Consider the following 25,760-nt stretch of genomic DNA (forward strand, 5'->3'; position numbering starts at 1 on the left):
CTGCTCTGTCTCAGACATTACATTTTGTCTTTAAACATTCACAGCCTTGTTAAAGTGTTTACTCGTGGTAACATAATAACACAGAGTCCAATCAAGTTATTTCAGAGAGAACAAATACTTAAAGTTTCCTAGTGAAGCTCTGATGAAGAATCATTTAAACCACACTCAGTGAATCTCAAGCTATTCATATCTGTGTAACACTGTTTAAAGCTAAATGATGTGAGAAAGGATACAAACACAAAGATACATAATTGCTGTGATAAAGACGTTTTTCTCTTATTTTTGATGACTTCTATGTTTCATAAAAACCAGAAGTATCTTATTTGTGTTACTGTTCTACCCATGGTTCAGTGTGGAAAGGTTTCATCAGGCTTCTTATTCTGTCAAAACAAGCCATTTCTCAGAGAAAGCACCGTGTCCTTTGGTTATTTATGACAAAGCTTTGGGTTCTTCCTGAGGGTACGGATTACAGGCATCAGTATTCCGCCCTCAGACTTCAGACTCCACGAGGTGCTCATTGATTTTAGCCTCTCACTGCTGAATTGCACCATCAATCAATACAGTAGGAAGTCTTCATTTATACTTGAAAAATGCTGTTTCCAACTCAGCCGGCACGAAGCCCCGGTGCTGCAAATGTGCCTGTGCAAGAGGCAGTGGTATGCATTTGGCCTTGGGTTTCAGCTACCAAACAACAATGATGCATGAGTGACTGTCACCGTCATGACCAACGTGCAGAGTGCAGCACACACTGTGCGAGTCTCAGAAGCAGGACGGGGTCCTCTCAGGGTCTCTGTACTGAAGTAGTTTCATGTCTTTATCATGTGTTCCTCTTGTCATCAGCAATGACGGCCATACAGAAGGCTGACCCTGGAAAAAAAGGAGCGTAGTTTGATAAACTTCTCTTGACTAAAGGCTGTGTCGACTCTGTGTTGAAAATTAACATGATTTATTTCAAAGATATGTCTTTATTTCATTGTGCACATGTAGATGGATACAGAAATGTATATGTGGTAAACTATTTTTGATCTTAGTGATACATGTTACATCCCACCATAAGGCCCAGAGCAAAAAAACAAACCACAACATAACCCTGTAAAAACGCAACAACACCTACAACAAGCAGAAACCACAATATGTCCTTAAAAAGACAAATAAACAGAATATTAAACAAATAAACAATATAAAATACTAATTCAACAAAACAAAAAGCACAAAATCCCTGTGAGAGACAAGAAAACAGTCTCTACCCAATTTGCCTCTTTCCTGCAGGCAGCAGTGGGTTCTTAAAGGTCCAGGACCAAGTGAACCCTGGTGTTAATCAATAGCTTCACAAGGAAACAGACAGATGAGAGGGACCAGCAGCACAGAGAGATATCTGGCTGTAACATTTTAATATGATTCAGATTGACATATGATACCTATGTTTTTCCAAAGCTGCCGGCCATTTAGACATAATACAATTCAGAGGGTAACCATACCAGCAGTCAGGAGTCCATGTGTGGGTGTAAATAATGAATAGAGAGACTGTAGGGACCCCACTTTGCTATTTCAGTGATGAAATTAAATTTTTCAGAAAGTATCATTTCCTGCAGTGCTGCATTAACACAAGGCAAGGGAGTAACATTAGACCAGAGGATTAAATTCCTCTGTTAACTAAAGTCTGCGAGTGGTAAATCAAGTTTTAGAGATAACTTTATTTAAAAGAAAAAAAAAATAAAAGATTAATTTTCCAGCACTTTTTTTACACTAACTCCTTTTCAGTCAGATGCAGAGATGTTAGTCTCTGACATGAAAACAGGTTCGGTTGGATTGTTTTTCTAGAAAGATGCTCACAAGATACATGTTTTCACCAAGATAATAAAAGTAGGCCATCTGAAGACTGGGCAAGTGGAAGTAGGGAGTTTGTAACCTCTGGCCAGACTCAGAGGAAACAATTAACTAAGCTATCTAAATAATTGAATTACTGCATCATGTTGTTTGTGTATTTGAAAGAGCATTGTCCACTTCCTTTACCATCATTTATTGCAGTATCAATATGTAATGTTGAGTCCAGGGATAACCTCCCTCCCGTCTCTCTGCTCCCCCCCTTCCACTTGCCGTGCAGCCCGCTTGGTATGGTCCGCTCCTCCCCTCTCTGCCTCTCAGCGATGGTAGCTCGTTTCTATTGGGAGAAGGTCAAATGACTCCGCATGTCTGGTTTTGTGTACGTCCCCGTGATGGTGCACGCCTGATGAAGAAACACTGTTTATGCAAAACCATTTGTTTGGATGGGCTCTTTGAGAGGAGCGGACGCGGCTTCTTTAATTGTGTCCCAGTGAAGGTAAGAGCCGATGTGCTGCGACGTGTTTGTTATTTGTGAAACGATTAACCCGGCTTATGTTGATGTAGCCGGATAAGTCGTTGCCTTATAAAGGTTTAATGTTTGTTAAGTGTTGTGTTTCAGTGGAGCTGCTAGTGCTCAGGAGCCCGGAATGGTTAAAAATAGCTTTTTAAGATGCTGAGTCCTGTGATGCTACCAGACAGTAAAGGTGCAATTCAGGTGAAGGGTCGCTGCATTTTCTCACTAACTAACCACTGCGAGATAACCTTTATTTCTATCTTAAAGTAATAATAATAGAGACAACCATATGTGTTTATCTTTGAGTATTAGAAGTATAATGCGCTCCGGCTACTTTGCTGTCCGAAACAATTTACATGTGCATAAACAGCTCGGTAAAGGCAGCCTGGGACTTCCTGCATTAATAATACCCAGGAAGATGTCAGGGCACCAGATGATGAGAAAAGACAACACTGAAAGCAACAACCCCGTTACAAATTAGTCTGTATAAACATTAAAATGTAAAAGACTTAAAAATATGAAAACAATTAAAAAATTATAAGGCTTTTATTGGCGATTAAATAATGTTTCTTTCTGAGTTTTGTGTGTTTTGGTGTAGTCCAGCCTAGTAATGTTTACCATCTCCTTCCATGCTAACCTCACATGGTCAGCTATCTAAGCCAAGTGTTAATGTGGGGGAGTGGAAAGTTCAATCCTCAGCTATAAGAAAGCTCAGGGGATTGGGGATTTAATGAAGTGAGTCATTGGAGCTGGCCCCAAACCCCCCCCCCCCCCCCCCCCCCCCCCCCCCCTGCAAAGTAGCATAGAGGGAGCTCAGCCTATTACACAACTGCATGATGCATTGAGGTACAGCCACAAAAGGTAGACAATAAGCATCCCCCAGGATAGGAAGGGTGGGACCCTCAATCTCCTGTTATTCACCCTGTTAAAACACATCCCATTCAAGCAGCAGCACAAAGTTCAGTACCTGCATCAACATCTGGAGACACACTGTGCTCTGCAGATGCACTCTGTAGTTAGTTCAAGGTCAGGGAGATGTTCAAGGTCATTTTGAAACACATGGCATGTGGATGGGGAGGAGAAGACAGGTATGAAATGCTGTTGAAAAGGTGAATCAAAATTTGACTTTTGTGTTTTTATGAGCAGTGGTGGGACCAGGGGGTCCTGGAGTCTGATTGGCCATCCAGAAATCCTTCCCCCTGATTGGCTATTTGCCTAAGAGAGAGCTCTTAAATGAAAAACAGCTTCTCTGTGCTTCAACAGACTGCAGATGCAGGAGCTTCTTTGCGTTTGGCAGGTGTGTGTGGTGTGTGTGTGTGTGTGTGTGTGTGGGGGGGGGGGGGGGGGGGGGGGTCCATTAGTTTCTATACACAGGAAAAAAAAAACACTTTATGTTTGACAACCATTTTTATTTATATAATGTGCTATCATTGTTTCAAAAACCCATAATACATGAAACAATGGTAATTATTTGGAGCACATTATGTAAATAAAAACAGCTGTCCAACATAACTTGTTTATCTTTCCTATGTATGATCATAATCCATGATTGTAAATGAAATTATCAGCACAGAAATTGTTTATTCATATATTATTTGCCAGCACTACACAGGCTGACAAAGGTTAGCAGTGAGAAGTCACATCTGTCCTTTTTGTCAGATCAGAATGGTTTCTTGGATTAATTTTTTTGTAATGGTGGACACTGGAACTGAATTGTGGGAAATATAAAGGATGCCAGAGCAGAAGAAAGCTAAACAGGAGAGTGATACAAGGGAGGGCTGAAAAGTTCGTAGCCTGACGAGGAAGGAGTTATCCTATAGCGATGAAACTTGGCATGCTTTAAATTGAACATTTTCTGACATGGTTTATTTTTGAACACGGTCAATTTTTTTCTTTGGTTGTTGCTGTGGCAGGACTTCCGGACCTTGGGTCATCTCCAAGGCTCTCCCAACCCCTCTTGAAATCATCTGCCCACTTTTTCACAGTTGATAAAGTTGGAGCATCATCCCCTAATGTAGCAACCATGTCAGCGTGAATGTCCTTGAGGGTTAACCCCTTTTTCAGCAGATATTTGATAACACCACAGTGCCTAATGTTATCCATATTCACAAAATGTCTCTAGTTCTAGTAAAAAAAAAAGAAAAAAAATGTCTGTAGTTCTACCTTTTAAAGTCCTAAAACAGTACATCAGCATCAGTTAATCTGAAAATGAACCATGCCGTACATGTCAGGAAATATTGACTTTAATGCATAAGTTTCATTGCTATGATATAACTCCTTCTTAGTCAGGCTACAAACGTTTCAGCCCTTACTTGTAGAGCATGGGCTAAAACACAGGTTAATCCAGTGTTTCCCAATCCTAGTCCTGGGGACCCCCTGCCCTGCATGTTTTTTATGTTTTCGACTCCAACACACCTGATTCAAATGATCAGCTCGTCATCAAGCTCTGCTGGAGCCTGATAACGAGCCATTCATTTGAATCAGGTGTGCTGGAGTGGGGTTACATCTAAAACATGCAGGGCAGGGGGTCCTCCAGGACCAAGATTGGGAAACACAGGTTAATCTGTTTGTGCTAATATTCATTCCAACCCACAGTCAGCAGTTATTCTACAGTGGTCTGATCAAACTTGAGTCTATCAATAAAATGAAGAGTGAGGTTACGTTAGCTCTGCTTGGTAGATGACTGGCAGGACATAACCAGGATTCACTAACGTTACACATTAAACTAAAACTAAAGTTGTTATAAATTGTCTGACCCAGACAGAAAGAACAACTGTTTCAGAATTAACACCAAGTTGAGTCATTAGTTAGAGACATCTCAGTAAAACTCTTATCCATAAATGAGAAACAGTAAAACAGTTAATCATTGAAAGTCACTTTTCCACAGCCTTTGGTTATTTTCTTTTTATTGCAGTCTGTACTTAACAGAGCAAATTTCTTATTTACATGTTAAAAACTGGAGTTTGGTATTACAGGCCTTTTTGGCCAAATTATGACTCATCAGTTCCATGACTGCCAAAACTATGAGTCAAACAAAGAGCTTTCTCTAAGAGCTTAACAGACTCTCGTCTGGAAATAGGAAATTGAGTCAAATTTGGTGTACAAGACAAACTTTTAACACCTATTTGCCGAATGAGCAATGAGCTGCATCCTAAACGGAAGTGTGACTAATATACTAGTATAATATGCAAAGAGAGTTATTTCAGTGTTGTATTGTTAACCCAGAGGAGGGATATTTTTAAATACGAGTGCTCTTGTTAAAATGCTGTACCTGTGGTTTCCTGTCATTATATACAGAGATTAGGCTATATATTCTGTCCAGGATGACAGAGCTTAACATATCTGTCCCTACTTATACACACACACACACACACACACACACACACACATACACACACACACACACACACACACACACACACACACACACACACACACACACACACACACACACACACACACACACAGACACACAGACTTTTGGATGATGAATTGAATTAATGACCGGTGATCAAATTAAGCATGGTCCTGTAGATTTGATTCCTCCATTGCTGCTCAGTGAGTCCTTGCTGTTACCAGTTGATAACTCCAGGGAGATTCATGTTAATTAAACTGAACTACATTTACCGTGTAGACATGGATCTGTTTATGATATTCGGATTCAATTAAAAGACTCTGACAAATGCAGTATGAGTGTATCAAACCGTGTTTGCTTGGTGCTGGTTCTTTGTTTTTATGGGAAGTTCTGTAAAAGGCCTGTTGAGGGTGTTTTAACCACCACAGCTCCTCTATTCGTGAAATCTTATTTGGTAGGATAGAGGTATAACAGCTCTGCTATTGAAAGGAACACAAACAGGCATGTTAAAAAAAGGATCTCAGGTCTTGCTATTTGACGGTTGGTGGTATAAAGCTGTCACATATAACCCTGAGTGACCCCGGGGGATGTAAGGAGTTAATGGAGATTCTGTTGTTTTGAAGTGCTGCAGCTCTCGTCACAATTGGCTGATTGTGGAAAAGCATGCCCTCTAGGTCGTTGTTTTCTCCTGTTCGGTAATGGTGCTGTGTGTACCCAGTGAAGAGCTCTCTATGTGTTTGCTGTAATAAGGTTCTGTAGTGTTCTTTTAGAGCCTTTAAATCAAATGGAGCAGAGGAGCTCCCATCACTGGTCCAGACAGAGCCTTAAATCTGCTCTAAGTGATGGGATGGAGCTGGTCTGTGATCTTCACCTGCTGTAAACGCAGAGAAAAAACTGCAAGAAAACAAAGGAGCGTTTTGGGCTGGATGGTGCTGAAAGGTGCCACATGAGAACACTTATCTTAAAAAGAGGTTTTTGGCATGTGATCGTAAAAAATGGATTTGATTCTTTGTGAACCAGTCACTTCACAGCCTTTCATTATCCACTCCCCTGATAAGTTGCTTTACATACTTGGTGATAGGTGAGAAGTATGAGGACTAGAGTAGGAGTAGATGCTGCATGTTATACTTTAACTACTGTCTCTCTGTTGAAACATGAGGCTGCATGAATCACATCAGAGAAATACAGCTGGGGTCTTCCAGTGCAAATTATTTCCAAGTACTTTAAAGTGGTACCTATGTAGCCTGCTGGTCTTAAGGTAAGAAAACACTCAGAAAGCAGTCTAATGTGATCACAGTTTATTTAACATGGCCGAACCAAAGATCAGTTTCACTGTGGGTAAAATATGTTTGATTGGTTTGCAAACTGTGGCTTATGCTAGCTGTGCTAGCACCACCAGCCTGAAGCTTTAAAACACATCATGCACACATGTGTACCACACTGCTCACATGCTTTAACCAGTTTTTAAACAGTGTTCTTGCTTGTCTATGCCAGTCTAACCAGACAACAGCCTTACAAACCACCATACCTCCATGAATATATCGTCACACTATGCTGTGCTTGGAAATGCCATTAAAGCAAGTTTGCACTCACATGAATCAAGATGTTTGACTTATCTGAAGAGCTTGGGCTCAGTTGCTTGTCTACCACCTTAACTGTCACCTCTCTGCCAGTGAGGATATTTCGGGCCAGTTTGATTTTGGCTAAGTTTCTCTTCCCAGTGGTTTTTTGAGCAGTCAGTAGATGCCAACGTGAGGCTGCTGTGGCCTGTCTGACCCTAATGTGTGCTGATTCCCTGACGCCCATTACTGTGAGATGTGTGGCTTTCCATCACCTCCTTATTGACGTCAGTATAGGAGTTTGTTGACATCTGTCATGAGTAAATTTAAAAATGATGGGATTTTAGTCGTACCTTAAATTCTTGTGGGTACTAACAGATTAAGAGTATGGTCTTGAGGAAACATTTGTTGTGTTGATTTAAACATGGTCGGTGGGCTGATTGATTAATTGATTGGAATGGCAGTAGCCTTTAAATCCCCTGGAGCTACTGCTACAGCTAGCCACCAGAGGCTACATCCTAGTCCCAGAGTCATTGATCTATCCCTTGAAAGTCCCTCTTCAGGGGTGAGTACTAGTCTGCAAAGGTCCAGAGTTGTGGGGCAGGGCCTGCAATGCTGGATGTTTCTTATTGGTGGAGTACATGCAGAGCTGGCAGTAACATTACACACAATTTAGATTCACATATTTGAATGACTTGATTGTTTGTCTTCATTGAGCCGAACTGCTGAATGTGCCTCCATCAGTTTCAGGAGTGACCCTGTAAAACTATGACCTTCAGCTTCAGTGGTTAAAACACAGGTGGAATTTTCCAGAAATTCATGCTTAGTTTAGATTTTTATTAAACTGTCAAAATATCCTCATCAGATATGTCTTTAATAATAAACTAAAAACATCCACCAAGGATGCATCTGATTGAAAGCTGTCAATCAACAGGGTACCTCTGTGAACCCAAACCCCAGTCTGTCCCTGCCATGGCTTTTTAAACCTACCTCCTGCTTTAGGTTGAGCACTTAATGCCTTTTAAATCCACTTTGTCACCGTCTCCTTCCAAGGGTTCATTCAACAAATCCACTTACAATGCAATAAAGCACGATCAAAAACAGCACAACATGACTCTCTGATGATGCCAGCCCGTCTGTCGCCTTCTTTGGCGTTCTCTTTGTTGTGCAACCTTTCTTTCTGCCTTCTGCTGGACTTGTGGTGCAGTGCAATCACTTTTACAGCTTCTCCATGTGCCACTGGCTGCCTCTATACGATCTTCTTGGTGGAAACGCCAACAACTGTAGTCCATTTAGTAGTTTCTTGGACTAAAAGTTTCTGGTACTTCAGGTCAAAAAGCATTACTAAATGTACCCTTATTAATAGACAGTTAATTGCATACGTTTCCATATAGTCCAGGTGCAATCCATCCACCCATCCAAAGCAAGGCCTAAACAGGTCACGAGCCAATCACAGTGGAGCAATACAAATTGTTGAAGAATCTGCTTTGCTTCAGTTTTGACTGTTCTCATTGGTTGAAGGGACTGTGAGGAGTATCTAAAATGAGATTATTAGCACCAATATAGGTTATTTCAAAATGCTAATTCTTAACTTCCTGATTGGGTCGAGCAGGCCCGGACTGATTTATGGCAAGATGGAGTCTCTATGACAACACCACGCAGACTGACAAGGTTTAGTAGTGAGAAGAGAGATCTGTGTTTTTCTCTGCTAAAAAAAGGATTTCTGTGATTAATTTTGTAGTGATGGTGGACACTGGAGCCTAACTGTCAGACAGAAAAAGGACAGAAGAGCAGAAGAAAGATAAACAGGAGAGAGATACAGCCCAAGCTAAAGGCTAACACAGTAGCTAAACTGTTAGTGCTAATGTTGATTCCAACTCACAGTCAGCAGTTATTCTGCAGTGGTCTGTTCAAACTTGAGAGTCTATCAATAAGATGAAGAGTGAGGTTACGTTAGCTCTGATTGGTAGATGACTGTCAGGACATAACCAGGATTCACTAACGTTACACATTACAGACATGTCTTAGAGCACCGGGCTGTCAGAAACGCAAAATATACAAACTGACAAAGTTTGCTTAATATCATGTTTCAAAAAACCGTGCTACGAAACAGTTGATGAATACCGTACCTCGTTGCGTTGTATCCAGTAAAAAGTTGTCTTGAACGACAGAAAACAAACACATGCCTTGTTAAAAGTGACATCTTCACGACAATGTGTATGAGACTCGGGGCCAGCAGGTGGCGCTGCAGCCCAATTAAAACATATCCTCCTCATAGCATCTTTAAGGTAAAATTTTGGAATGATAGTCAGGTGGTTTTTGAGAAATCAAGAGCCCAAAAATACAAAAAGAGTGAGGAGTTGAATCTGCAAGAAAGTAATCAGATAGTGATGATAACTGTGTCAGTTGTCGTGTTTTGTTTGCCGCGTTTTTATACAATTCTAGGAATCCAGCTAAAAATAGATTCAAAGATTAAACTCATTGTTTAATCTTTATGGATCCATACAACCAGGCAACATCATTTTTCAGAGATGGATTAAAGAGTCCACCTCCTTTCTGAACACGCTATAGTAATTGATTGAATTGACAAAACACAGGGAGCATTTTTACTGGTTTCAGACACGTCAGTTTTCTTTCCTGATTATTATTTTGCATTTAGATAAATATCTTATTAGCTAAGCCAGTCTGTAGGCTGACATAAACCCACTAGCCTTCCCCAATTTCAATAATTCCACTCTACCATCTCTCTGTGATTTTCATTATATTTGTCTGTTTTTCTCTTTGTAATTTTTCCATTGAGATTATGAAATTGCTTTTTCTCAGCAGTCCACTTAAAGCAAGAGAGCCATAGTGGGGGACCAAGTGAAGTAGTTGTTGGCTTACATGGTAGTAGGGCTGGTTTGGTCAATAACAATGGCTCTACCTACCCACAGTAAACAGCGCCATGGGACTGGCTAGAGGATTACAAAGGATTTGCCATGCTAAGCCACAGAAACCCGGCCCAGTGACCCCCTCTTGTCTCCTCCTCCTCCTCCCTTGAACACAGCAACAAGCAGCCTTATTTTTTGTCCTTTCCTGGGCTGCTTGGCCCAACGTGGATTGGCTGGCCGTTTGACCCAAATGGATGATTACATGGCCGGGATAAAGTGTGGCAGAGGCAGTCCTCGGATTCAAATGTTTCATAACATCACTGAAAAAAAACTCTCCCTCTAACTGGTTTGAGAGTGATGAAGCTCTACTTTTCCTACATGATTTACCTCTTTTCACCCTGCTCAGGTAGACATGTCATCATGAATTAACCAGAGCTTCTTTTATTATGAAATGAAAAAATGATTTCATTTCTGATGCTTTAAATTAAAAGATGAGTCATGCTTTTTAAACCAAACACTTAACACGTCTTTGTGATTAATCATTCACAGCTACAAGCAGCAAATCATTTCAGGTCATCTGGGGAGGAAACAGCCATTACTGTTTATTATTCCCATGCAAACTGCACTGGGTGAACATACTGCTTCTGTGCAACCAACACAGGGTCGAGTAAACATAGCAAACATTGGTATTTGGAGTAAATTCTTGCATTGAATATTGTCGTGTCTTCTTGAAAAACTGAACTTAATACGAGTTTTGATCAGTCGCCCTTCTGGATAATGTTTTCAAGGTGATGAAACCTTCTTTGGATGTTGTCAGGGTTGTTAAAAATCTGACAGCTCCATGCCGTGCGTAACAAACCGATGCCAACCCATCGGAGGAAAGTGATGCTGTCAGCAGAATAAAATCAGATTTAGCCTCATCACTTAGGTTTGAGCGAACATTGCCTTTGGTTACATTTTTAGACAGCTTGAGAGCTAATTCCATCAAAGCTATGGGATGGACTCATTTGTTACGGACACTTCATGGACATTTCTCTCTGTCAGCCCTTATAATACAGTGAAGTGACTCAGCACAGAGCGGTCTCTGACTTGACTGTGTTGCCTTAACTCAAACTGACAGTGTTCCAGCTCCTGTACCTTGCTATCGGCCACTCTCTGGGAAAGCCAAAGTTTTCCGTTTTAGCTCACCACTGTCATCATCATGTGCAAGCTAGATGCAAAAATAAACCTTAGGAACACTGTCACTCAGAGGGAGACTGAGCAGGGAGGGCAAAGGTTTATTCTGAGATGGCTTTTATTTATTTTTTTACTTTATTTGAATTTTAAAAGGGACATTGTTCATGCTCAACTGTTTGGACTAATGTTACATATGCAAGTTAGCCAAAAGGCTCATTTTCACAGGCAGTCCCTTTGCCAGATGTTGTTTAGCATCTGAGAATTAACAATAATGTAACGCTCGACTTGGTTTTGGCTCTGAATTCCTCTGATGTGATGCTCTGACACTCCGGCTACATGTGGTGTTCCTGAGGGAGATTGTGCAGACTTGTGCTCTGCAGCGCTCGTGTTTGTGGTAGTTTTGATGTTAATGAAGCTGACAGAGGGTAGGTAGCAAAACCGAACAGACTCATGTGAGAGTGGAAAGACAGTTTTGTTTTAAGTGAGGATTTTCAGCCAAACTAACTTTACTTCTTTAGGTTATGGCAGTGCTGTTAAGCTCATAGTTTCTTGTCTAAAGTTTTTGGAGCCTGTTAAATGGGTTTAAAACAGCAGAGTGTGTATGCATGCCTTTCATTTCAGCCTTTTGTGAGTCATTTGAACTCCTAGGCATGTGTGGCATAACTTGTGATCTTTGTCATGAGATAATAATGTGGTGTACTTAAAGAGGGGTATCGTGCTTTCCTGTATTTAAAAGTTGGGTACAATGCTGGATGTTAAAACTGACTGTGCAGACTTTCCAAACCTCTATACATTCATATGTTGTAAAAATCCTAAATCTGTTTCTGTAAACAAAAAAATCTTTAACAGATCTTTATGACACTTGCTGAAATGAGGAAGTCAACACATAAGGATCTCCTAACTGGTTCATGACACGTTGGAGGAGCGGGCCTCAATCATCAAGGTCTGCTTATACCTCTGCCTCCCACAGGCTGGCCAATCAGAGGGAAGGGGGGTTTGTGGAGCAGGGAGCTTTAAACAGACAGTAGCTAAAATGAAGCTTTGCAGACAAAAGCTGAAATAAGGGTTTTCTAAAAGATAAGAAAAGTTGGATTTTTTTCAGCTGTAAATCGTGCAAAGCTACTACAGAGGTATTGAAAAAGCACAATACCCCCCTCTTTAACGTTCACTGTTTGGCCTTTACTGAAAAGCAATAAAACTGTTTTTGATGGATAGGATGTTCCCTGCAACATTTCCATTGTTCATCTGAGTCCCTCTCCCCTGCACTGAAGGATAAGACTCCTGACAGATCCTTCCAGAACAACAGCTCACAGGTGAACAGAATGGGATTTACAGTTAGCAGTTTTTACAAGTTGTGAGTGGGATAAGAGATATAATTGGACGAGGTTGATAGAGTCTGAGGAAGAAGTGAAGCTGAGTTGTTTATGCAGTGGGATGTTATGACTGTCAGTGTCAAACGCTTTGTGATCAAGGATCACAGCCCCCGCAACTATGCATTCACCCATTGATGCCTTCACTTCTTCCTTAAAGATGCAGGTAGCTGTTTCTACATGTGAAAGTTACACCTCAGTCTGTGCAAGATATTTTTTTAATCAATCAATCTTGCGCTCTTTAAAAGTGGGCATTGAAGAAAAGTTTGTTTTCACTTCAGGTTTTTCAAAGAGCAGAAGTTGGACTTAGACAAGTTTAACGATTGTAGTATTGATCTCTTTTGGTAAAAATGTTTCCATTAAAAAAAAATGAAAGATGTCCTTGGCCTTTAAAGACATAAGAGATGTGCCTGTGTTTGTAACTTGCGATGTAGCCATGGTCTTAGAACTGGTGCAGGCTCATTTGTTTTGGTGATTCATGTTTTGCTCTGTTGCATTGATATTTAGACGTGGTAGCTCCCGAATTTACAAAAAAAAAACTAATTAAGGACCTGTGCTGTGTCAGATAGACTCAGTGAGACTCTATCTCTAACTTTTAGTTCACTGTGCTCATTGTTGAACTGTTAATTTTTTTAATCTGGCACTGTATGCTTTTTGAGAAAGTGTGAGGAAGTAGTCTGTCTTTGCTTTTTCTCCGTTTACAGCCTCGTTCCTCAGAACTATACAATTTTGTCTGTCACTTTATGGTTTCTATTTTGTAGCTATTTTAGACATCATCCTGATGTTTCATTATCTTAATGATGTTATTGTAATTGCCCAGAGGAGAGTCTGTTTCTTGTCTTTGTGTCATTTTAGTTTAGACTTTAGTGGTTTAATCTGAATCATTTTCGATAAGTGAATTGTCCCAGCCTTGTTTTTTAGTGACTGTTTTAAAGTCCTTTTGTTTGTTTACTGGGTAAATCAGAATATATCACTCCTCAGAATAAAGTAGGGCTTTGACAAAGGAGAAATTACAGAACACAAAAACAGTCAATACAAAGAGTTATTTTTTTTTTCTTTAAAGAGGGGTATTGTGCCTTCAACCCCTACCCCTGTAGAAGTTATACATGATTTACAGCTCAAAAAAATCCCTATTTCTCTTACGCTAGTGTTCAAAAAATAAATGTTTGAAATGCCTCATTTACACTGCTGTCTCTTTAATTCTCCCAGTTACAAAAACCCCCTTCCCTCTGATTGGCCAGTCCTGGAGAGGCTTGTCAGGGGCAGACCTTGTTTGAGGGCAGCTCCTGCAATGTGTCAGGAAACTGTCAGGAGATCCTTATGTGATGGCACCATCATTAAAGCATGTCTCTCGAAAGTCTCGTGAAGATCTCACAAAGATCTCATGCTATTAGTAGAATTGGCTGTTTTGATCAGTTTACAGATTTGGGGATTTCTACAACAAATGAAAAAGTAGTTTGTTTCTCAGATCTACATTTTTAGATTGAACATCCAGCATTGTTATTTTTTTATCCGTGTTTAAAATCCAGGAAGACAGAATAACCCCCCTCTTTCATAGGTTAAACACAGGTCAGTTTGTGGAGGCAGGAAAAACCAGCTAAGGCAAAACCATCAACACTAAAATCTTAACAGAGTTAAAATATTGTGAAAACCAACCCACAGAAAACAAGTCTGAAGAACATGAATATAGTAGGTTGACAATGAGGTATGGTAGGTGTTAACACTGGTGTGTGTACAGGTTAGAGTAATTACACCTGAGACACAGGTGTGTGAGAAAAATGCAAGAAACAGAATAAATCAGACAGGATGATAAAAAAAGCAGGAGGATTATGAAATGAAATGTGACGTGAACTCAGTTCCTGAAAACATCAAGTCAACCCAGTTGAACTTGTTGAGTGTTGAGTGTTTGCATGTGAACTTTCTGGAGATGGGCACCGTGTTACGGTCTGATGGTCCAGATGTCGGATTGAATGATTTTATGGTCCTTTCAGGTTTAAATCATTTGATCCAGATTAAAGCCATCAGTAATCTGTAGAGGATTTTTCCTTTATGGGAAATTTCAGTTTTTTAAAAGGGGTTGAATGAGTTAAATGTCACTGGAAGATTTACCAGCCCCTGACCTGAGCACTCATCTCAGTTTAAGTCTACACTCAGCTTAGAGTTTTTTCAGCTCTTTACTTTATCGTCAGAACAAACTTCAGTGTCAGGACGATTAGTAAAGCCTGCTAAGAAGCACGGAGTCACAGCATCAGTTGGGAGCCATGTGTTTCTCTTTACAGGCATTGAGAGCCTATCTGAAACACCTTTCTTCTCCTTTCTTCTTTACTCTGCCACTCTGTTTGTGCGCTCCTTGGAGGGTCTGTCACATTGATGTTGGGTCCTCAAACAGACAGTCTGTGTCGATGCTGGCTCTTGATATTCATTCTTGACGGGTGCACCCACATCTTTTCTGCTGATTCTCTCTTTTTTGTGGTTAGAAGCAGCTGTACCACCAAGTTAAACTGTGAGTTTTGTGCCTTGGTTATTTGTTCTAGTAACAACATCTCTTTAAAGGTCACGAGCACTGAGTTGTAAATGATCCAAGTGTCTGATAGACAAAGAAGTCTTGATGGGTTACCTTCAAAAAAGGATTCCTCTAGTCAGACTCTGATTTTATGCTTCCTGTAGCAAGATTGCACATTTTTTCCTTGTAGCATTAGCAAAGAAAGGGGATTTCTCTGTGTTTCTGTTGTGGTTAGCAGGTTAGCGTGAGTGGAAAAAGATGAACCACCAGGATTTGGATTTATCAGCTGAGACAATATTTCATTGAGGCTGGCTACATGAGGGGGAAAAAAGCACACAGATTTGTTGATCACCTGTTTTGAAGAATGGAAAAATGATTGCGCACAGGGAAAATTGTCTTTCCTCACAGTTTTCACAGTAAGAAAAATAAACTTAAGAAGACGCTGATTCCTTAAACCTTTTATAGTAACCTACCTGATGTCTCTGCCTATCAGGTGAGAGCTTATAATCAGGTGGACTTAATCTCTCCTCATCTGTTGCTAAACAAGGCTTAATGATTTAACACAATTATCCGTAGAGTGCCCCTACTAAGAGGTCCAATCAAAGCATACTTCTTACAAAGGAAGTAGGTTAAGTACTTTGACATTTGTGCTGATAAAAAACATAAAATTTGGGTGGTTAATGTATCCAAACAAATTAACTGAACCCTTTAAGAGGAAATGTAAACACAAGAAGTTGCACAATAAAGGAAAAACATAACGACTGTGCCCCTTCCTGTCCGTCTCAACATGTATAAACTAAACTACGATGTGATGAAGGAGACCTTTGGCATCTCAATCCACCTCGCCTCAGCAAACCTTCATAAAAGTCTCTGCACTCAGTTTTTTCCTAACCAGGACAGTGTGCATTAGTGTACCTGTGAAGCTAGAGGACCACCCCAGTATTTCCAGGCATTGGATGCATCTGCTGAAAAGTGTGACAACCAGTTTGAAACTGTAGTTAGTGGTACCGCAGGAACTCAATGAGCCACTTAATGCAAGATCGTCCTTCTCAATAGAGTCAAAAAAAGGTTTCTATGCAGACGCTATATCAGCCTCTCCTGGTCTGTTTCTCATTACACAAGCAGAGAGCAGAGCATAACTGCTCACACAGATTTCCAATAACAAGAAGTCAAGCTGCACACCTTATTTAATGTTTGTTTTCTCAGTAAGGAAGTAAGGAACTCATGGTTTCTACAGCACCCTTGTCAAATCCCATTTTCCAACACTAACTTTGTTTTGGCACTCAGATGAGCTCAGGGAGGCAGGATGGATTAGAGCTAAGACTATTATTTAGAAATACAGGGAACTAAAAACCAAAATTTCATCAACTTGTTTGCTGATGAGATCTTTCTGCTGGAAAACAACCCACAATGCTCTCTGTTATTGGATTTTTGTGGTAGCACTGTCAGTTTGGGGCAATAGTCTGATTATCATTAACTAGTATGAAGGCCAAACTGGTATCATGGCCTAATATAATTCACAACAGATGTTCAAACTTTTTAAACTTTGAGACCAAAATGACACATCTTTACTTTACATTTTGAGTAAAACGACTTCTTGCTCTTCAGATATACACTTTATATAATGTCAGTACCTAACCACTGGACTCTAAACGTTTGTAACAGTAGCACACGTTGCCTCCACAGCCAGTTAAAGTCAATGTAAGTCGATGTATCAAACTCCTTTAATTTAAAATGGCTTTAATTGTTTATTTTGATTGATTGTATTGTTTGTTTTTAGGCCTCTTAGGCCTCAGATATTTACCTGGGAAAAAAAGAAAATAAAACCTGTAAACTTATAAGAATATCATCATATTTACATTAAGAAAAAGTAGACTAGGCTAGGCGCTACCCAAGTAGCTGCCTGTTGCAGCAGCTCTCTCGTCTTTGTCCGTTTCTTGTAATTTTTTCGTCTCTTTTTCGTAATCTTTGTATTTGGAGTGGATCATCACTTTGTATGGTCCATTGTCGGTCACGGACACCAAACTTTTTGTGGCTTCGGCGATATTTTTTACTACTTTTCTCCTGTGTTTGTCTGGAGATCCTACATGTAACCATGGCTGCATTGTTTACATGTGAAATTAGCTGTTAGCAGCCTGTAGCATGTCAATGCTAACTAGTGTAAGGCTTGATGATTTCCCTCGAGCTGAGGAGGAGGAGGTGAGGACAACGTGCTGGTTCTCGGATGTGAGCTGGGAGGTGACGACGTGGACCTGTCCTTCCATCCATCGTTGTTGGGAACGTGGGATCTAGCCCCGGGGGATGGACGAGCTAGCTGTGCTAACCCAGTGGCATCGTGCTGTTCAGGGACGTGGCTGATGGAGCTGACATCGGACGCAGGCGCCACATTGGAGGAGCTTCGCCTGCTGTGAGCAGACAGGATCCAGGAGACAGAGACTGAACAGACTGCTGGGGAGGCTCAGTCCTGGACCCTGTGGAGGTGGAGACTGGCTGGGCTGGAGAGTGGTGGACGGGATGTCGTCATTTATTTTCTTATGGACCTTTTTTTTGCACTTTCTATACTCTTTCTTACTTTTGTTTTCTTAAATGCTGCGGTGACTCCTGAATTTCCCCTCGGGGATAAATAAAGTATTTTCTATTCTATTCTATTCTATTCTATTCTATTCTATTCTATTCTAGATGTTCAAATTATGATCAAACAGCTGAAAATAGAAGATTCTCCAAAAATTAGCATACCACTTTTCAGACAAGGCCTGGGTCTGTGAAGTTAAAATAAAGAAAGTGTAATTAACTTAATTTAAATGACCTGTTGTCAAAAAAAAATCCTTTTTCCCCTCTCACTAGTAATTCAGTAAAGCTATGGGCAGACTTTGGCATTTGAGACCTATACCACCAAAGGATCATGAACCACCGAGGTTGGACATCCTGATGTGACAACCTCATCATTGCAGCTGGTCTCGTAAAGATCTCATGTTTTTGTATAGAACAGATTTTTTTGATCAGTTTAAAGTAGGGATGGGGGATATGGCCCAAAATTTATGTCATGGTATTTTTCCTTCATATTGCGATAACGGTATTATACCGCGGTTTCCCAACATGAAATTAGGGAAGTCTTTTCAGAACATGACTCTGACTCTATTCTGTATTATAAGTGTACACAGCAGCTGGAAAATGTCTAATACTGGGTTAGAAAAAGGTTTTTTCCCACAATGTGCTTTTGGAAGAGAAACGTATTCCATTTCAAGCTTGAAGTGCACGATACTGGTGAGAAAACTGGGTCTGAGCAATGAAGAATACTTACAGAAAAAAAGACATAACATATCCTTGAGTGTTTTTTTCTGCTGCTATCATGTTTTTCAGACAACAAAGAGACTAATCAGAGATACTGACAGATCATTGGCAGTAATTTTGACTGAAGAACGGAGTTCAGACTCAGAGCCTGAACCACGACCCAAAAAAACAAAAACTTGAGGCAGGTGCTCGGTCTACAGCTTTATCAATCTAAGGTAGGATTCCTGAATCATTTAATGCTGTTTTTAAGATATTTATCATCGTCACTCACAAGGAGTAAAAACAACAACCTGTCCCGACAGAACAACATGATGTTTATCCTCAGAACAAGAGTCTATCAAAGGCATTTTGTGGCTACTCGTTTATATATTGGACAAAAAAAGTGAAAACAAACTTATAACAAACTAGCACAATGCTTGTTGTACCTTTCCCATCAGCAAAAACATCTGCTGATGTGACAGCGGACACTCCGTCCGGATACACCGGAGCAGGCTGGCTAATTATGCCTAAACTCTGTCAAAGCTCGGCAAAACTCATATTTTTCAGTAGCATGGATAACAAAATGATTTGAGAAATTTCTTTGTTTTAATGCTACGAGACTATGAAGCCCGTTAGACCGTAAAAATTTGTAAGGTCTGATAATTAGCCGCACTATTGTTTGAGCCACATGGTTCATAGTGTGTGAAAAATGTAGCGGTTCACAGTCTCAAACTACGGTTTCAGTTTGCTTCAAAATGTTTATTTTGATGCCACTACTTTTGTTAAAAAATGGTTTTATCAAATTTTAGGTTTTGAGGTTTGACCATTGACGCTTACATATGGTGATGTACAGCCTGTGTCCAAAACAGAGTAGCCGTCATCATGCACATCAGCTGTTTCGCTTTCTGCACGCAGTAAATGTGTCCGTCATGTCACTGACTCGATGCTACTGGACTTAAAGCTGTATTTTCAGAATGGCTGTGGCAGAAAAGTGTCGGGAAATAAATAAATAAATCTCCCACACAGATTAACCAGTACTTGGACCAAATCATGTGTAACAGTACGCAGTTATGATGGTATTGCAAAATTATTTCGTAGCAACATATGATACCAGTGATGAAACCGGTGTACCGCCCACTATAGTTTAAAGACTGATTCAGGGATTTCTACAACAGTTTCTCTCTCCTGTGAAAATCTGTCCATTTGAAAAAACATAAAACCCCCTCTTTAAAGTTGCTACTTTGGCTTAAGACATGAGATTTACTGAGGCTCAGACTTTCACAAGAGCATGTTTACATATTCACTGAGCAGTGTTTTGTTATTGCAGCAGGTGACAAACGTGTGTGCACTCTATGTTGTGTTAAGATTCAGTGTTACACTGACAGGTTCTGCTTTTAAGAGCCTAAAATGTCACATTCTACAGGCTGAGGTGTGTACAAGTACAGTACAAGTTGTTATGTGGGTCTCTATATGTTTTTTTTTTTAATGTATGACTGGTTATGAGTTTAATTTGTGTTTTTTTAGTACTTAAGATGTTGCATTTTGACTTTATATAATCATTTGTTGGATAATTTTATTGTTGACTTTAAAGTTGACATTTGATATATGAATGAATACAGAAAGACGATTAAAGCTGCTAAGAAACTTTTTGTTAGTGAAGATTTTAGCTCCCCCAAGGAAAAGTGATAACTTTTATCTTCTGCTGATCTTCTCCTGTTCATATAGATGATTTGTTTTCTCATTTAAAAACAAAAATCTCATCCTTCATTTTGAGCTGTATCACTCATCATGAACGCTGCGTCACAGAAAGTTAAAAAGGGGATTATATCACTTTGCTGTGAATCATCTCGTCTAACCCTGGCAGCACTTTCAGGCACTGAAAAATTACAAAACAGAACTTTGAAATCTTTTCGCTCATGGTCTTGTTTGCTGGAAAAGAGGCCTCACTGTTTGTTTCACTCTGATTCATAATCTGCAAACTCACAGGAGCTTTAGAGCGATATGTGGTTTGACACGCTCAAATAGATGCCTCCATGATTATTCCCCCAGCAAGAGGCTGTCAACACTCAAAGTTAGACCTTTCATGTGCAGCGAAAACACTAACATGCATGGAAACATAAACAGTATCTGAGACATTAATGAACTCAGGTGTACCTCAGAGATCCAGACAGGATCACTTTGCTGTTACCTGCTCAGGACACAGCAGTGTGTCTGTAGCATTAGCTCATCAAATATGAGTCATAAACGACAGGTAATGTATGTATTTGTTGCTGAGTCATGACTGAGCATTTGGGTAATGGCATTTTGCTTCCTGCCAGGCTAATTTGACCTGTGTTAGCTGAGAAACCACACAGCCATCAGGCTATGTGCTGCCGTGCACGGCTTAGGAAGTGAAGAGGCAGGAAAGGAGAGCTGTAGAAACGGTGAGCTGCTGCCAACCAGACGAGCAGGGGAAACGAGTGGAGAACAGTAGGGAAGATGAGTCATATCATTGCAGCAAACTGAACCCCTTTTAAAATGCCACTGCAGACACAGGAATGATCGGATCCAAATTTAGGATCCATTTTCACCAGATACTCAGAATTTCAGGCCGTAGTCTCCTCTTTGTTGAGTCTTTGTGATTTGCAGTCTGAAAAGGGGACTGAGCTCTACCTTTTCTACTCCTCCAGAAGTCGTGTCTAGCTGCATGTCGGCACTGAGCTGGACTCTCATTATAGCATCAAGCGTTAGATCAGGTAACATGCATATCAGCTGTGGAGCAGATACTAACCTCCAGCAGCAGTCGAGTGTTAGCAGCCTTTAAATATCACTCTCACTTTTTAATTGGAGGATGGATGAGTTGATGTGAACGCTCCTGCTGCAGCTCCTGCATTACACAGCCGGTGTTACTTTCTTTCCCTCACACTTTCTCATGTCTCATGTGGAGTTAACTACTTAGTGGGCCGGCCCATCCTCCCCCTGACTCCTTCACCTCTCCTGCTCACTCTGTTTACCAAACTAGCACAGCCATCTTTATCCATCATCTCATAACCAGTCATTCATTAACCTGGATACATGATTTGTTTAAGCTGACCTGTCAGAGAGTATGGATTAGAAACAGCTCAGTCGGCCCTGAACTTGAACCACCAATGTGTCATGTGTGGATGTTTTATGGCTGAAAGCTTTCAGCAGAGGCACAGGCCCAAGTATTGGCAACGCCCGCTGTTTTCCTATCAGTCTTAGGGATTCACGTCGGAGCATGGCGTGCTTTGGGGCTGATAGCGTTTGTCAGGATGCTCTGCATGCCCTGAGACAAATGAGCTCAGACATGAGGCTGGAGGGAAAACATCTGATGGACAAAGTCCTTTTCTGACAGGGATAGATGTCAGAGGGTGAACACATGGCTTCAGAGGTTCAGTGTTTTAGTTGAGATTCATTTTCTGGTGGAAAAGGTCAGACTGAATGTGCAGTTTATTTACCACTGGGTGATGCCTTCCCCTTAATCAAACGCTTTGTTTAAATGCAGTGTTGTGAGTCAGAGAAGTTCCCATCAGCACAGGTTTTGTGTCACAGTTTTGGGAAAATGAAACAGGAATGTAATCATAGTGGTTATATCCAGTAACTTTGTTCATGAATACAGTCATGTTGGCTATAATATACGAACTGCACAAAGCCTCCAGATAATTATAGATCATCCATTGCTCCATTCATTGAAGGCAGCACGATGACAGAACGATTGTAATTGTCTCCCAGTTGACTCAGACTCATTCAGAAATGTGGAGTTGATGTTTGTTGATTTTGGTGCATGAGCCTCAAGTTTTTCCAAACAGGTCTTCACTGTTGATCTCAAATACAGTCAGGTTTGAACTACTTAGTTTTTATCCATAGTTTTTCCTAAATTTGGGCTTTTGGGCCCAACAGATTTATCAGCCAGCCCATTCCGTTGCTAGGCGCTGCCCAAGTAGCTGCCTGTTGCAGCAGCTCTCTCGTCTGTCCGTTTCTTGTAATTTTTGTTTCGTCTTTTCTTCATAATCTTTGTATTTGGAGTGGATCATCACTTTGTATGGTTCATTGTTGGACACGGACACCAAACTTTTTGTAGCTTCGGCGATATTTTTTAATACTTTTCTCCTGTGTTTGTCTGGAGATCCTACATGTAACCATGGCTGCATTGTTTACATGTGAAATTAGCTGTTAGCAGCCTGTAGCATGTCAATGCTAACTAGTGTAAGGCTTGATGATTTCCCTCGAGCTGAGGAGGAGGAGGTGAGGACGACGTGCTGGTTCTCAGGTGTGAGCTGGGAGGTAACGACGTGGACCTGTCCTTCCATTTATCCATCGTTGTTGGGAACGTGGGATCTAGCTCCGGGGGATGGACGAGCTAGCCGTGCTAACCCAGCGGCATCGTGCTGTTCACGGACATGGCTGACGGAGCTGACATCGGCCCCACATTGGAGGAGCTTCACCTGCTGTGAGCAGACAGGATCCAGGAGACAGAGACTGAACAGACTGCTGGGGAGGCTCAGTCCTGGACCCTGTGGAGGTGGAGACTGGCTGGGCTGGAGAGTGGTGGACGAGTGGTGGACGGGATGTCGTCATCTATTTTCTTATGGACCTTTTTGCACTTTCTATACTCTTTCTTACTTTTGTTTTCTTAAATGCTGCGGTGACTCCTGAATTTCCCCTCGGGGATAAATAAAGTATTCTCTATTTCTATTTCTATTTCTATGTAATGGGCTAACTATAGCCTTCTATAAAATACTTATCACAGGCCAGAGTTTTGCAAGTAAAATGCTGTTAAATTCTTAATTTTTCATAAAACAGTAAATGTTTTTAAGTGTGTGCTGTTTGTCCACTTCATAGAGCGCTGACTCTATTTGATCCTCAGTCCCCACTGCTGTCTTCTCTGTACCATACAGCGCTACATACAAGCAACATTACAGGAGAAGGCTGAGCAGCGTCTGCCACCTTATAATGACATTGTGAAATTAAAAATGACTCAGCATGTCTCCTGTTTCAGATTAACTTTCTTTGCAATGTGTCATGACGATTGATGTGAGCATTGTTGCATTGGCCAAGCTTTTCATTTATTGCTAAAGTTGTGCTAACCTAGCTTAAGTAACTGCCTGTCTGTAAAACTGAACACACAAATAAATGTACATTACTTTCAGACAAGAGATTTGTATTAGATACGTTTAACATGTTGTACATCTCCTAGTGTACCCCAAAACAATATAGAAAACCTAGTGCTAGCTTGATGCTAATGTTTAAGGGACAATACCATACCATACCATACCAGCTTTATTCATAGAGCACTTTTAAAAACAACCACAGCTGGAGACAAAGTGCTGTACAGGTAGATCAAATGAGATGATAAAAACAGATAAGTAAAAACAGACAAATAAAAGAAAAACATTGTAAAAACAATAAAAAGCAAATAAAAAGCAAGTAAAAGGGAATAAAAGAAAATAAAAGAGAATAAGACCAGGCAAAGAAACTAAGTCTCCCTGGAGTTAAAAGCCAAATAATTAAAAAGTGGGTTTTAAGACGTGTTTTAAAAGTGGACAATTGCATTGATATGATAGCAGTTAGCACACAGCCACATAAATTCAATGTTAAAACAGAATTTCAATTTTTACCACAGACAAATAACAGTTACTCTTATTAAACAATACTGAAAACTCTACATTTGAAATTACTTATGGGCAAATATTTATCAAACAGAAAGATGAAAGAAAAGTTACTGCAGGCTCACGGCTGACTTCAGCATAACTACGGCAAGCTCAAGGTTCCAAACAACTTAAAGCATTGCTGTATGAGTTGCTCAGTTTCGTGCTTTGGCGCTTGTTTTTTGTTCTTGAAAATTCCTCTCTGTTGTAAAGTTAAACAAATACTAAAGGACAAGGAATTGTAAAAGAGTAAAACCTTCAGTCTGTACTTCACATCTTTGACATTGTAAGCATTAAGGGACTAAAAATAAGTTATTTTATTTATTATAGATTTTTTAAATTAATCAGTGGATTAATGGGTTATAGAATTTTTTTCTGCTAAATATCGGAATCGCATCTGCCAAAAAAAAAAAAAAAAAATGATTTTGCCTTATTCTGGACCTAAACAATTTGTTACTTCAAAGACAAAGAGCAGAACTTTGAAATCAACTCTACAGCTAACTGGGAGCCAGTTTAAAGACTCCAGGATTTTAGTAATGTGCTCTGATCTCTTTGTTTCAGTCAGAGCTTGAGCTGCAACATTCTGAATGAAATGCTTCCCCCCCCCCCCCCCCCCCAAAAAAAAAATAAATAAATAAAAATAATAATAATAATAATCTTTCACATTTCACAAAAGCAACAGAAAATGATTACCTTTGTCTCCTAAATCTTTTTCTAAAAATTGTAGAAACTCTGTCTGGAAAACCAGTGGTAAGGTGGGTCATGGCTGCATCAGAGGGTTGGTGGTTGAATCCCAGTTTCCATTCGCATGTTGATGTGTCCAGAGGTATGATATTAGTGCATCGTGACATTCAGGGACTTGTGAATGTATATAAATAGAATCAATTGATACTAATGGTCGCCTGTGACAGCCTCCTCCACTAGCAGTGAATGTGGTGTTAATGCATGAATATGGCCAGTCATGCAGAAGCACTTTGAGTGGTCTGTGGGATTAGAAAATCCAGGTTTAAGTGCATTTACCATTTAAAGATAACAAAATAACATTAACAGAACACATAATAAATCTTTGAGCAGACACTGTGTTACTTCATCCTCCCAGGAGGGGCAGAAGAAACGCTTCACAGATTTAAAACCACAGAGCTCAGGTGATATCTGATATCTAGACATTAATATTCCCCCAAAGCCAACCTAAATTCAATTGTAACCTCTGAGATCATCTATCTCAGGTTTGTTACTGGAAAAACAAAATTACCCAACTTTGCAGAAACCTCATTTGAAGGACAGTTTGAAGGCACCAAACTTACTTAAATATGTAACAGAAAAAAAGGTTTTGAGAGCTAGCTTGCCACTGTGAGAGTTACAGGTCAAACATGGTGGCTTTTGGCCAGATCAGGCTGTAAATTTCTACCAATAAAGATAATTTACAATTCCTATAAGCTGTTGCACTTTTTGATTTTCATTTTCTCAAACACACAAGATAATAAAACAATTTTTCAGAGTGGAGCTGTATTGATTACTACTCCAACAGCTGCACAATTGATCCTAGCATCCTGAACACACTGGCAGAAAAAAGAAGCTCTCTCCCACTGACACCAATGATCTACAGACCAGCTGATTCAGGTCAGCTGACAGTCAGTCAATAAAGATATGTCTTCAGCCATACTCCATCAG

General features: G+C 40.3%; 1 protein-coding gene across 2 annotated transcripts in view; it reads left to right on the forward strand.

Moving 5' to 3' along the window:
* Window positions 1-2,164: 2,164 nt before the first annotated feature.
* The window catches only part of oxr1a (oxidation resistance 1a), a 206,098-nt gene continuing 182,502 nt past the window's right edge, over window positions 2,165-25,760 (forward strand). For both annotated transcript variants that reach the window (XM_074682802.1, XM_074682804.1), the window contains exon 1: window positions 2,165-2,320. The gene's annotated coding sequence lies outside the window, so the exon portion shown is untranslated. The remainder of the gene's footprint in view (window positions 2,321-25,760) is intronic.

Source organism: Halichoeres trimaculatus, unplaced genomic scaffold, assembly GCF_033239565.1.
Source record: "Halichoeres trimaculatus isolate MK-OKI-2021-1 unplaced genomic scaffold, fHalTri1.1 fHalTri1_scaffold_12, whole genome shotgun sequence".
Classification (NCBI taxonomy): domain Eukaryota; kingdom Metazoa; phylum Chordata; class Actinopteri; order Labriformes; family Labridae; genus Halichoeres; species Halichoeres trimaculatus.